Below are 10152 nucleotides of genomic sequence, written 5' to 3'. Positions count from 1 at the left end.
AGGCTCTGCAGCCAGGAAGGGACGTGCACCCCAGAGACCACACAAAATAACCCATGAGGGACTGGCCACACGCATTTCCAGGGACGTGGGTTCGAGACGTGACCTTGGCAGTGCCCCAGAGCGGGCGTTCCCCATGGCGGGGGTGTGAGTTCCTGTCAACCATGGAGTCTTGTCAGATCCTGGCAGGCACTGTTGATCACTCGTCCCCACTGCCTCTCTGCATTAATCACCCACAGCTGCCCCACCCCACCCCAGCATCCCACCCAGCCCCCATGACCACTCCTGCCCTCCACGCCTGTAAGAAAGACCTCCAGCTCCAATGTCAGGTTTCTCGGAGCCCGGAGGCCCCTCAGGTGCCAGAAGCTGGGCAGAGGCCCAGATCCACACAGGGGCCCTGACCTCCCGGGGAGGTTTCCATGTTGTTGCTCAGATGTCTTAGGGAGAAAGTTCTGGAAAGGAGGCCAGCCAGGTAACCCAGGTATGCACACTACCCAGGGAGGTCTGGCCTCCCTGTCAGGATGCTGTGTGCACTTGGAGTTGTGGGCAAATGCCCTCCTTCGCCTTCCTGCTCAGATTCTTCTGGTGGCCCTAGAGCTCAGTTAGGGGTGTCGTTACACCCGTGGTCAGTCAGTACGATGGTCTCAGGAAGCCTGCGCTCCTCAGGCCCCAGCGTGGACCAGAACTGAGAAGTGAGGTCCGTGGTTGAGAGGTCATTCCGTAACTTGTTACGAGAGGTGTTTTTTTTTGTTTATTTTTGAACCTCAAAATTCTCATGCTGGCTTTTAAACACACGTGACAAGGGGTCCCCACAGAAGCTTTAACTGGGAGATGCATGTTGTTCCAGAAAGAACAATGGTTGTTCATTAGCATCTGGGGCAGAGAGGCAGGAGAGGCTGCTGGGCCAGATGGAAAGGCAGTGTGGTGCCCGCCAAGTGATCAGGGAGCTGACTCTGGGCAGACTCTCTGGGACCTGCGCCTGCCCAGGAGTCCCCCAGGTCCCGGGACCCTGGGTCATGGCACCCGCCTTCAGACTTAGACTCTGTCTGCCTGGGCCTCAGCGGACTGCAGGGCCGGGGCCCTCATACAGACCAGATGGCAGCAGACAGCAGGAAGATGGAGTCAGGTTCCGGCTTTCCTGCCAAACCATTGCTGTTCATCAGGGAAACGGGGCAAGGGTCTCCAGCCCAGCTCTGTCCGGATACACCGGGGCTGCAGAAGCCCTTCGCCAAGCTGGGGGCCAGGGGCTCCTGCTTCTACCCTGCCCCCCTGCCCAGCTCAGGCTGTCACTGCAGCTGTTGGTGGATTCCACCCAGATCTGAGCTCAAGAGGACCTCTGCTCTCTAGTGGCTGGTTGCTGAGTTATCACCCCAGTACTGGTCCTGGGCGGGGGTGCTTGGTCTGACAGCTCTACCTGGCTACAGAGCAGGAGAACGTTCCAGAAGGCAAGCTGCTCCAGTGGGCGCATTGCTGCCGTGCTCTGTTTAAGACTGGGAACATCGGGCAGCGTCTGGAGACATTTTTGGTTGTCAGACTGGAGGTAGCTACTGGGATCTAGCGGGTGGAGGCCAGGGTTGCTGCTCACCATCCTATAGTGCACAGGACACCCCTTGCCACAAAGAAGGATCTGGGCCCAAGTGTCAGCAGTGCATGGGTTGAGAATCCTGCTCTCGGAGGTCACACCCTGTTCAAGGGCAGGGCTATACTGGGGCTCAGGGGAACACTGCCAGTCCTCAGGCCTCCGTTCAGCAGCTGACTGAGCTCACTGTGGGCTGGGAGAGGGTGACACCTTCTAACAGGTCCAGGCCCAGGTACTATACTAGGTCAGGTGTTGGCAGCCTTCCTCCCACCCAGTCCAGCCCCGAAGGGCCAGGCACCAGGGTTCCCCATCTCACAGTGCTCAGAGCTGGGCAGGTGGGCTGGGCACCCTGTGTCCTTTGGAATCACTGGTCTCCGTGGAGGTATCTGTGGCTTCTCACATAGTAGGTGTGCAAGAAACTACCATCAAGTGAGGTTCAAGTTCAGGCTAGCGTCTAGTCTCCTAGTGCAGCTGTAATAGAAATACTACAAGCGAGTGGCTTTAAAGAACAGGAATGTCTCACAGTTCAGGGGGCCAGAAGTCTGAATTTAGAGAAAGGTCTTTCCTTGGGGTTCCTGGCTTTTATAGGTGCATCTGCCATGTGTCTGTCTTCACACAGCGTCTTCCCTTGTGTGTGTCTTTGTCTAATCTGCTCTTTTTAAGACACAGAAGTGATTAGGTTTGGGACCCACCCCACTCTGGTGTGACCACATTAATATAAAAGAAAAACCTTTTTTCCAAACAAGATCCACTTGGGGAACAGGGTCCAGGACTTTTATACGTATTTTGGGGGGGACACAACTCGATCCACAACAGCTAGGGTGTGGGATGGTTCATCACTAGGGGAGGGGGGGCAAGTAGGAGACAGCTAAGTGCATCATCCATCATCCTGTGTACATCGCTTCTTTTCACGCCTCAGTTTCCCCTCCTGTAAAAGGTTCTGTCTGCTGGCTCTTGCAGCTTGGACACTCCACAACTGGGGAGGGCAATGTGGCTTTGGGATGGCCGTCGGGGCTGGGGTGCCTCTAGAAAAGGCAACCACTCTACAGCAGCCTGGCCATGGCATGGTGCCAGGATGCAATTGGCACTACTGTTTCCGGTCCTCCCTCAGGCCCTGCTCCCTGGAGGCACACTGAGCCCGGCTCTCAAACCCTTCAGCAGCTCATCTTTTATTCATCTCCCTGCCAGCCAGCTTTTCAGAAAACAGGCACCCTTAATAAAAACCCAAAACCAAACCCGTTGCTGTCAAGTCAATTCCAACTCATAGTGACTCTATAGGACAGAGCAGAACTACCCCATAGGGTTTCCAAGGAGCAGCTGCTGATCTGACCTGCCAACCTTTTGGTTAGCAGCCGAGCTCTTAACCACCACACGGCCAGAGCTCCATGCCTAAATACAGTGGGTGTGGCTTCTAAACCTAACCACTCTGAGTTACAAAAGGAGCAGAACAGACAGAGAGACACCGGGAAGGGAAGGACGACGACTGTTAGTAGAGAAGCTGAAATAGACAAGGACAGACCTCCCCTGGAGCCAGTGCCCTGAATGTGGATTCCCAGCCTCTCAGGCTACAAGAGGAGCCCTGGTGCGCAGTGGTAAAGAGCTTGGCTGCTAACCAAAAAGTCAATTCAAATCCTCCAGGGGCTCCTTGGAAACCCTATGGGGCAGTTCTACTCTGTCCTATAGGGCGGCTATGAGTCAGAATCGACTAGACGGCAACGGGTTTTTTGGTTTGGACTGTGAGAGGATAAATTCCTCTTCTGTAAAGCTGTTTACTTGGTGGTTTTCTAGAGACTCAGAAACCATCTCCGGCACACAACAATCACCACCCCCCCCTCCACCCTGCTGGCCCCCATCCACAGACAGGGATCCCACAGCCCCATCCCTCAGGCCAGGGATCAATACCAAGCCCCTCCTCATTGCTTGGGGGTAGGGACCAGAGGCTGTCCTAGGTGGCTGGGTTCTGGGCGCTCTCTGGTGTCTCGGACAGGTCCCACTTGGTCACCGAAGTGGGCGCTTTGCCAGGCACTGGGAAGGGGCTTCTCCTGGATCCATCCCCACTGGAAGGACACACGCACTCTACCAAGAGGACCCTGGTCCCTGCCTGCATTTACCTGCAGGGGAGCAGGAGTTCAGCCTGCAAGAGGAACAGCCAAAAGTCTGCCCCCTGGGCCTGTGTCGCTCCTGATAACACCTGTCAGGACCAGGCTGCTATCCCAGCACCTAAGGCTTCTGAGGAACCGGCTCAGGTGCGGCCCTCGTTAGTTTGCTCACACGGGCCCTGACAGTGACCTGGGGGAGTGTTGTGGCGTTTCCCAGCCAGGGGCTGGCCAAGGTCCCCTTCTCCCTCCTCCCTCTCCCATCTGGCAATTTTCTACTCATTTTTCTTGTGTTGTCTCTTATACTAAGGTCCTGCCTGTTCATTCCCACCCACCTTGCTGATGGGCAGCTGGATCGTCTTCCTTACCTCCCCCCTCCCCCTCACTGCCCCACACAGCAACTCTTACCTGGGCACCTGCTCCGTGCCAGGTACTTTCCTCCCATGGCCCGTCCTGTGGCTGAATCCTGCCCACGGGTCACGCAGGAGCCCACCGCCCCAGCAGAAGACCTTGGGGGCCCATTCACAAGCATATACACACTGTGACCCTGACCACACCCTAAGCCTGTCTCTGACAGTGGGGAACTGGGTTTGCTGCACCCAGCAGAGGAGCCAGCCAGGGGCTGCACCAGGCAGGACCTCTCTCCTTGAGCCCAGCCACACCTGGGGCAGGCCCCTCCTGGTGTACCTGCAGCCCCACCCAGGATGCGTACTGTGGATGTGGCCATTGCTGGGCCTGGGAACAATGGAGGGAGGAGAGGGCTGGACAGGAGAGGCATAAGGTGGAGACCTGGCAGGGTCTAAAGAGGGCTGGGGTTTGCCATGACGACCCGTGGAGGGTGGCCGGGCTTGGGAAGCAAGTGTCCCGCCATGAATCACCATCTTCTCAGGCCTCGCGTATAGCACAGCACGTTAACTCCAAGCACAACCTCTGTGTCCTGAGTTCCTGGCCCACTATCAGCCCCGATCCCTCCTGGCCCCACTCTGCTAGAAGGAGGGCCACAGCTGACCTCTGCCCAGAGAAAAAAGCCACCCATAAGAGACCAGGCCCCTCTCGTCCCAGGCTCCCAAATCGAGAGACTTCACCCACACTTTACTTTTTTCCTAAATGTTGTTTATTTTGTTGTTGTTGCTGAGAATATACATCAGTTCAGCAGTTTCCACATGTACAATTCAGTGACATTGATTACATTCTTCAAGTTGTGCAACCAGTCACACCCCCCTTTTCTGAGTTGTTCCTCCCCCGTTAACATAAACTCACTGCTTTCAAGCTGCTGTTTTCAATTTGATCCCAACCACACTTTATTTTTTAAGAAAAAAGCTACTTAAAAAAATCACTTTCCGAGTCAAACAAAGCATCACCCGTCTAGGAAGGGAGAGAACTCGCATCATGTTCCCGTTGCAACTGGTCCTCAGAGGGGCCAGGAGGAAAAGGCCTGAACTGAGGAGTGAGGTGTGGGAAGGGGCAGGAGGGGTGGCCGTGGGCGTCCGCGAGTCCCTGATGGGCCACAGGAGAGTTGTAGTTTGTGTTTTCTGTGGACTCCCAGCTCTGGAAGGGATTATTTATAAAATGTTACTTAACAATAGAGTAAACCCCAAAACCCCTTGCTGTCCTTAGCTGCTGTACTGCCGATTCCAGCAATGGCTGATTTTTTGAACGCAGATTGCCAGGACTTTCTTCTGAGGCACCAACATTTCAGCTAGTAGTCGAGCATGTAAGTACTTGCACCACCCAGGGACTCCAGAAACCCTTTAGCCTATATAATAAAATAAATTGTCAAGCAAAAATTAGGTGTAATACACAACAATAAGGAGCCCACTGACAGAATCATTGATGGTTACAGCCCAGGTCTGGGAAAAGCTACTGGCTATGTGTAAGAGGCCCACGGCCAAGGAAGATACCCCCTACCCCTCCATCCACCGAAAAGAGGGTTAGCGTGAATTTTTTTATCATGAAGAATCATGATGCAAAGTCAAAACTAGTGTGAGTGGCCTTCAGGAGGTGCTCTGTCCAGGACATCACCAGAGGGCGTTGCCAGCTGCATTCTGGCTGGAAAATGCACCTTTGCTTCGTCCTTTCGTCCTGGGGAAGCTGGGCCCACCTGCGTGGGAAGTGGGTGTGTGTGAGCGTTTGCCTTTGGGGGCAGGACTTGGGACAGTGGGGCGCCATCTTGGGAAGCCTGGGAGGGACACTCCAGCCATGCGGGCTGGTGTGCTGTGGGCTTCTCATGGCGTGGACTGGAGAGACCTGACAAATGTTTCCAAAAGAGATGCAAGCACCTCACCAAGAACCAGTTCCAGACAGAGGCCACCTCCTGTCTGTCAGCGTGTGGTACTGTGATGGCTTGTGTGTTGCTGTGATGCTGGAAGTTCTGTCCCCGGTATTTCAAATGCCTGCAGGGTCATCCATGATGGACAGGCTTCAACAGAGCTCCCAGGCTAAGACAGACTAGGAACAAAGTCCTAGCAACGTACTTCCGAAAATTGCCCAGTGAAAACCCTATGGATCACAAGAGAACATTGTCCAATAAAGTGCTGGAAGATGAGCCCTCTAGGTTGGAAGGCACTCAGAAAACACAGTGGTTGCCAGAGTGGATTCAAAGCCCACCAGCGACTGCGAAGATGGTGTAAGACCGGCATCATTTTTTTCTGTTGTGCATGAGGTCGCCTTGAGTCTGAGCTGACTCGACTGCAACTAATAACAGAAAAAGAGGAAATAATAGAGGAAAAAGCAAGCCAGCTCTTAGTTAAAATCACCTCCCTGAACTTCCTGCCTGCTTTAGGGCCTAGAAGAGGAAGTGACTGTTTTGTAGCCAGCAGGAGCCACATGGGATAGGGCCCTCTTGCCTATAGGTTTTCCCAGAGCCAGCCCCGAATTCCTTCTGGAACAGGAAAAATTATGCAAGCTCACTGTTTCCCAGCAAAGGTATAGGGCAGCTTGAGGCCACATTGGGGGCCACATAGGTCGGACAATGGCCCTCAGCTGTGCACGTGAGCAACTGACTCAGCCTCTGTGCAAAATGCAGGCAACACTCCCTGTTCCACTCACCTGGGCTGGTTGTTGTGAGGACAAAGTCAGGAACTGCGTGTGGGCCTATTTGAAGAATTGAAGAATGCTGCTAAGACATTAAACCAAACCAGTCACCATGGAGTTGATTCTGATTCCCGGTGACCCCGTGTGTGTCAGAGTAGAACTGTGCTCCACAGGGTTTTCGATGGATGATTTTTTGGAAGTAAAGGCATTTCTTCCAAGGCACCTCTAGGTGGACTCGAACATCCAACGGGTTAACAGCTGAGTGTTTAACGGTTTACATCACCCAAGAGCTTCATTAGAACGTAGGTTTGTATTTACCACAGCTGTTATTCTCACCACTGTTAATCAAACAAGAGCTTTCTCTACAGAGTGGGCTGAAGGGGTTGCAAACGATGGAGGTTGCTGGGAAAGTATTTTCAGACCCTGGATCCTACCCCCTACCCAGCCCCAGTGAGAGCGGGGGACCAGCCTCACCCATCTTATCAAGGATAATCTCCTTTAAGTAGAATCCACTGATTATAAGTGTTAACCACATCTACAGATACCCTCACAGCAACATCTACGCTAATGTTGGACCAATTGGGCACTGTAGTCTAGCCAAGTGGACGCCATCATGGCTACTTTACTCAAGCAAGAAGGGTATTTAAGAGATTGTGGTTGTCTTAGTCATCTAGTGTTGCTGTAACAGAAATACCACAAGTGGATGGCTTTAACAAAGAGAAATTTATTTCCTCACAGTATAGTAGGCTAAAAGTCCAAATTCAGGGCGCCGGCTCCAGGGGAAGGCTTTCTCTGTCTGTAGGCTCTGGAGGAAGGTCCTTGCCTCAATCTTCCCCTGGTCGAGGAGCTTCTCAGGCACAGGGACCCTGGGTCCAAAGGAAGCGCTCTGCTCCTGGTGCTGCTTTCTTGGTGATATGAGGTCCCTAACTCTCTGCTTGCTTCCCTTTCCTTTTATCTCTTGAGAGATAAAGGTGGTGCAGGCCACACCCCAGGGAGACTTGCTTTACCTTGGATCAGAGAGGTGACCTGAGTAAGAGTTGTGTTACAATCCCACCTCTCAACATAAAATTACAATCACATAATGGAGGACAACACCACAATACTGGGAATCATGGCCTAACCAAGTTGACACATATTTAGCGGGACATAATTCAGTCCACGACAGTGCTCAAGCCTAGGTCCCTCAGCCCTGCCTCATCTGCCCTTTGACTCTGGGTTGGGTCCACAGCAGGAGATTGGAAGGAGGGAGGGAGAGAAGAGGACAGGGCGTTCCTGAAGCTCCCTCCCCATGAGTTCAAGCTGTGCCCCTGACCAGCGGGTGCTGCTCTTCTGTGGTGCTGATCCTGCCCTTGTCCACTCTGCTATGTTGACACCTGCCATGCGCTGTCACCCGTGGGGGCTGCACCATACCTTTGCAACCAGCCTCCTGGACCTGCCTATTGCAAGGGTGTGGTCTTTCTTCACACCCCCAACAGCAAGCATGATGAGTGTTTGCATGACCTTTTACGTCATGGCTTAGTAATATGTGTGTAGCAGGACAAGCATGGTTGCTCCCTCTCAATGACAAGGATGCCGAAGGCCCAGGATAAGTGGCTTGCCTGATATCACACCCTAATAGCAGAATCTTCTTCTAATTGTACCTTCTAACTCTTTCCACAGTGCCAAGCATCTCCCCACTGTTCTTTGTGGGTACATGGCTGCCCTTCCCCAGCCCCTCTGAGCAGGTTAAATTGCTAGTGCGCACCCAGGTCACATTAGAACTGCCTGGAAGCTTTTAGCAAAGTTCTATCCCAGATGGCTATCAGAAAAATGGACAGTAACAAATACCAGGGAGAGTGTGGAGAAATTGGAACTCTCGTCTGTTTCGGATGGGATTATAAAATTGCACAAACATGATGGAAAACAGTTTGGAGGTTCCTCAAAAAGTTAAACATAGAATTACCATATGACCCAGTAATTCTGCTCCTAGGTATATACTCAAGAGAACTGAAAGGAGGAACTCAAGCAGATACTTGTACACCAATGTTCACTACAGAACTATTCAAAATAGCCAAAAGGTGGAAACAAACCAAGCATCCATCAACAGATGAATGGATAAACGCAATGTGTGAGTCCATACAATGGAATACTATTCCACCATAAAGAGAAATGAAGCTCTATGACATGGATGAACCTTGAAAACATAATGCTGAGTGAAATAAGTCAACCCAAAAGGACATACATTGCATGATCCCGCTTATATGAAATATCTAGAAGAGGAAATGCATAGAGATAAAAGTTGATGAGTAGTTACCAGAGGCTGAAGGGAGAAGAAACAGGGAACTATTGTTAAGGGGTACAGAATTTCTGTTTGAGGTGACGAAAACTTTTGGAAACAGATAGTGGTGATGTTTGTACGACATGGTGAATGTGATGAGTGTCACTGAATTGTACACTTAACAATGGTTACAATGGCAATTTTTTTTGTTTGTTTTTGGTATTTTAGCACAATACATTTTTTCTTTTTTTTAAGATTGCAACATTTTTTTTTTAAAGTTCTGTCCCTGGCTGATAATGTCAGAAGGTGGGGGTGAGCATACCCAAGAATCGGTATTTTCAAAGCTCCCTGGGGAGGACAGCTGTGTCCTACATTCCAGAGCCAACATCACATTCCTGGGGGACCAGAAGGAAGAGTGGTGATGAGGACAGGAGTCCTGCTGACTTACTGTGAGAGCATTTTACTGAAAGAGGATGGAGGTTCAGGGGTGTGATGGCCCTCTCAAGGCCTGTGACCCATAGAAGTCAGAGTTGGAACAGGGTACGGCCAGTGAGGTGCCCAGGGAACAAAATTTGTGGTGGCCCTCACGCTGAGATCCTGCTCCAGCATGAACCTGAGAGGGCCTTCCTCCTTCAGTTTGGTTCCCTGAACACTTCCTCACCCTAATCCCACCAGCGGGCACAAGAATTTGGGCAATAGGAACTGATGATTCAATATTCAGGAATTTTGCAGCCTAGTGTGAAACACCTGGTAACTTACAAATGACCCTGGTGGGAGTACGGAATATTTACACTACAGAAACGGGCAAACACTGTACATTAAGGCTGGGTTGGAGTTTTTCTTTGTTTGTTTTTACCAAAGTACCATTGAGCCCGGAGCCCTGGTGGCAGAGTGGTTAAGAGCTACGGCTGCTAACCAAAAGGCCAACAGTTCGAATCCACCAGCTACTCCTTGGAAACCCTAGCACGCAGTTCTTCTCTGTCCTATAGGGTCACTATGAGTCGGAATCGACTTGATAGCACCACGTTTGTTTTTTTTTACCACTGATCCCTGGTTTCTGGTGCCCAACCCTTAGCCCAGGACACGCTCCAAACCATGTATCTGGATCTTGGCATTTCCTGTCAAAATATCCTACCTTGGGAAGTGCTTTTTTGTCAAAAAAAACCCTTGGTAAAAATTGGCCAGAGGCT

The sequence above is a fragment of the Elephas maximus genome, chromosome 2 (assembly GCF_024166365.1).
Source record: "Elephas maximus indicus isolate mEleMax1 chromosome 2, mEleMax1 primary haplotype, whole genome shotgun sequence".
Taxonomy (NCBI): domain Eukaryota; kingdom Metazoa; phylum Chordata; class Mammalia; order Proboscidea; family Elephantidae; genus Elephas; species Elephas maximus.
This window is presented reverse-complemented; position numbering follows the sequence as displayed.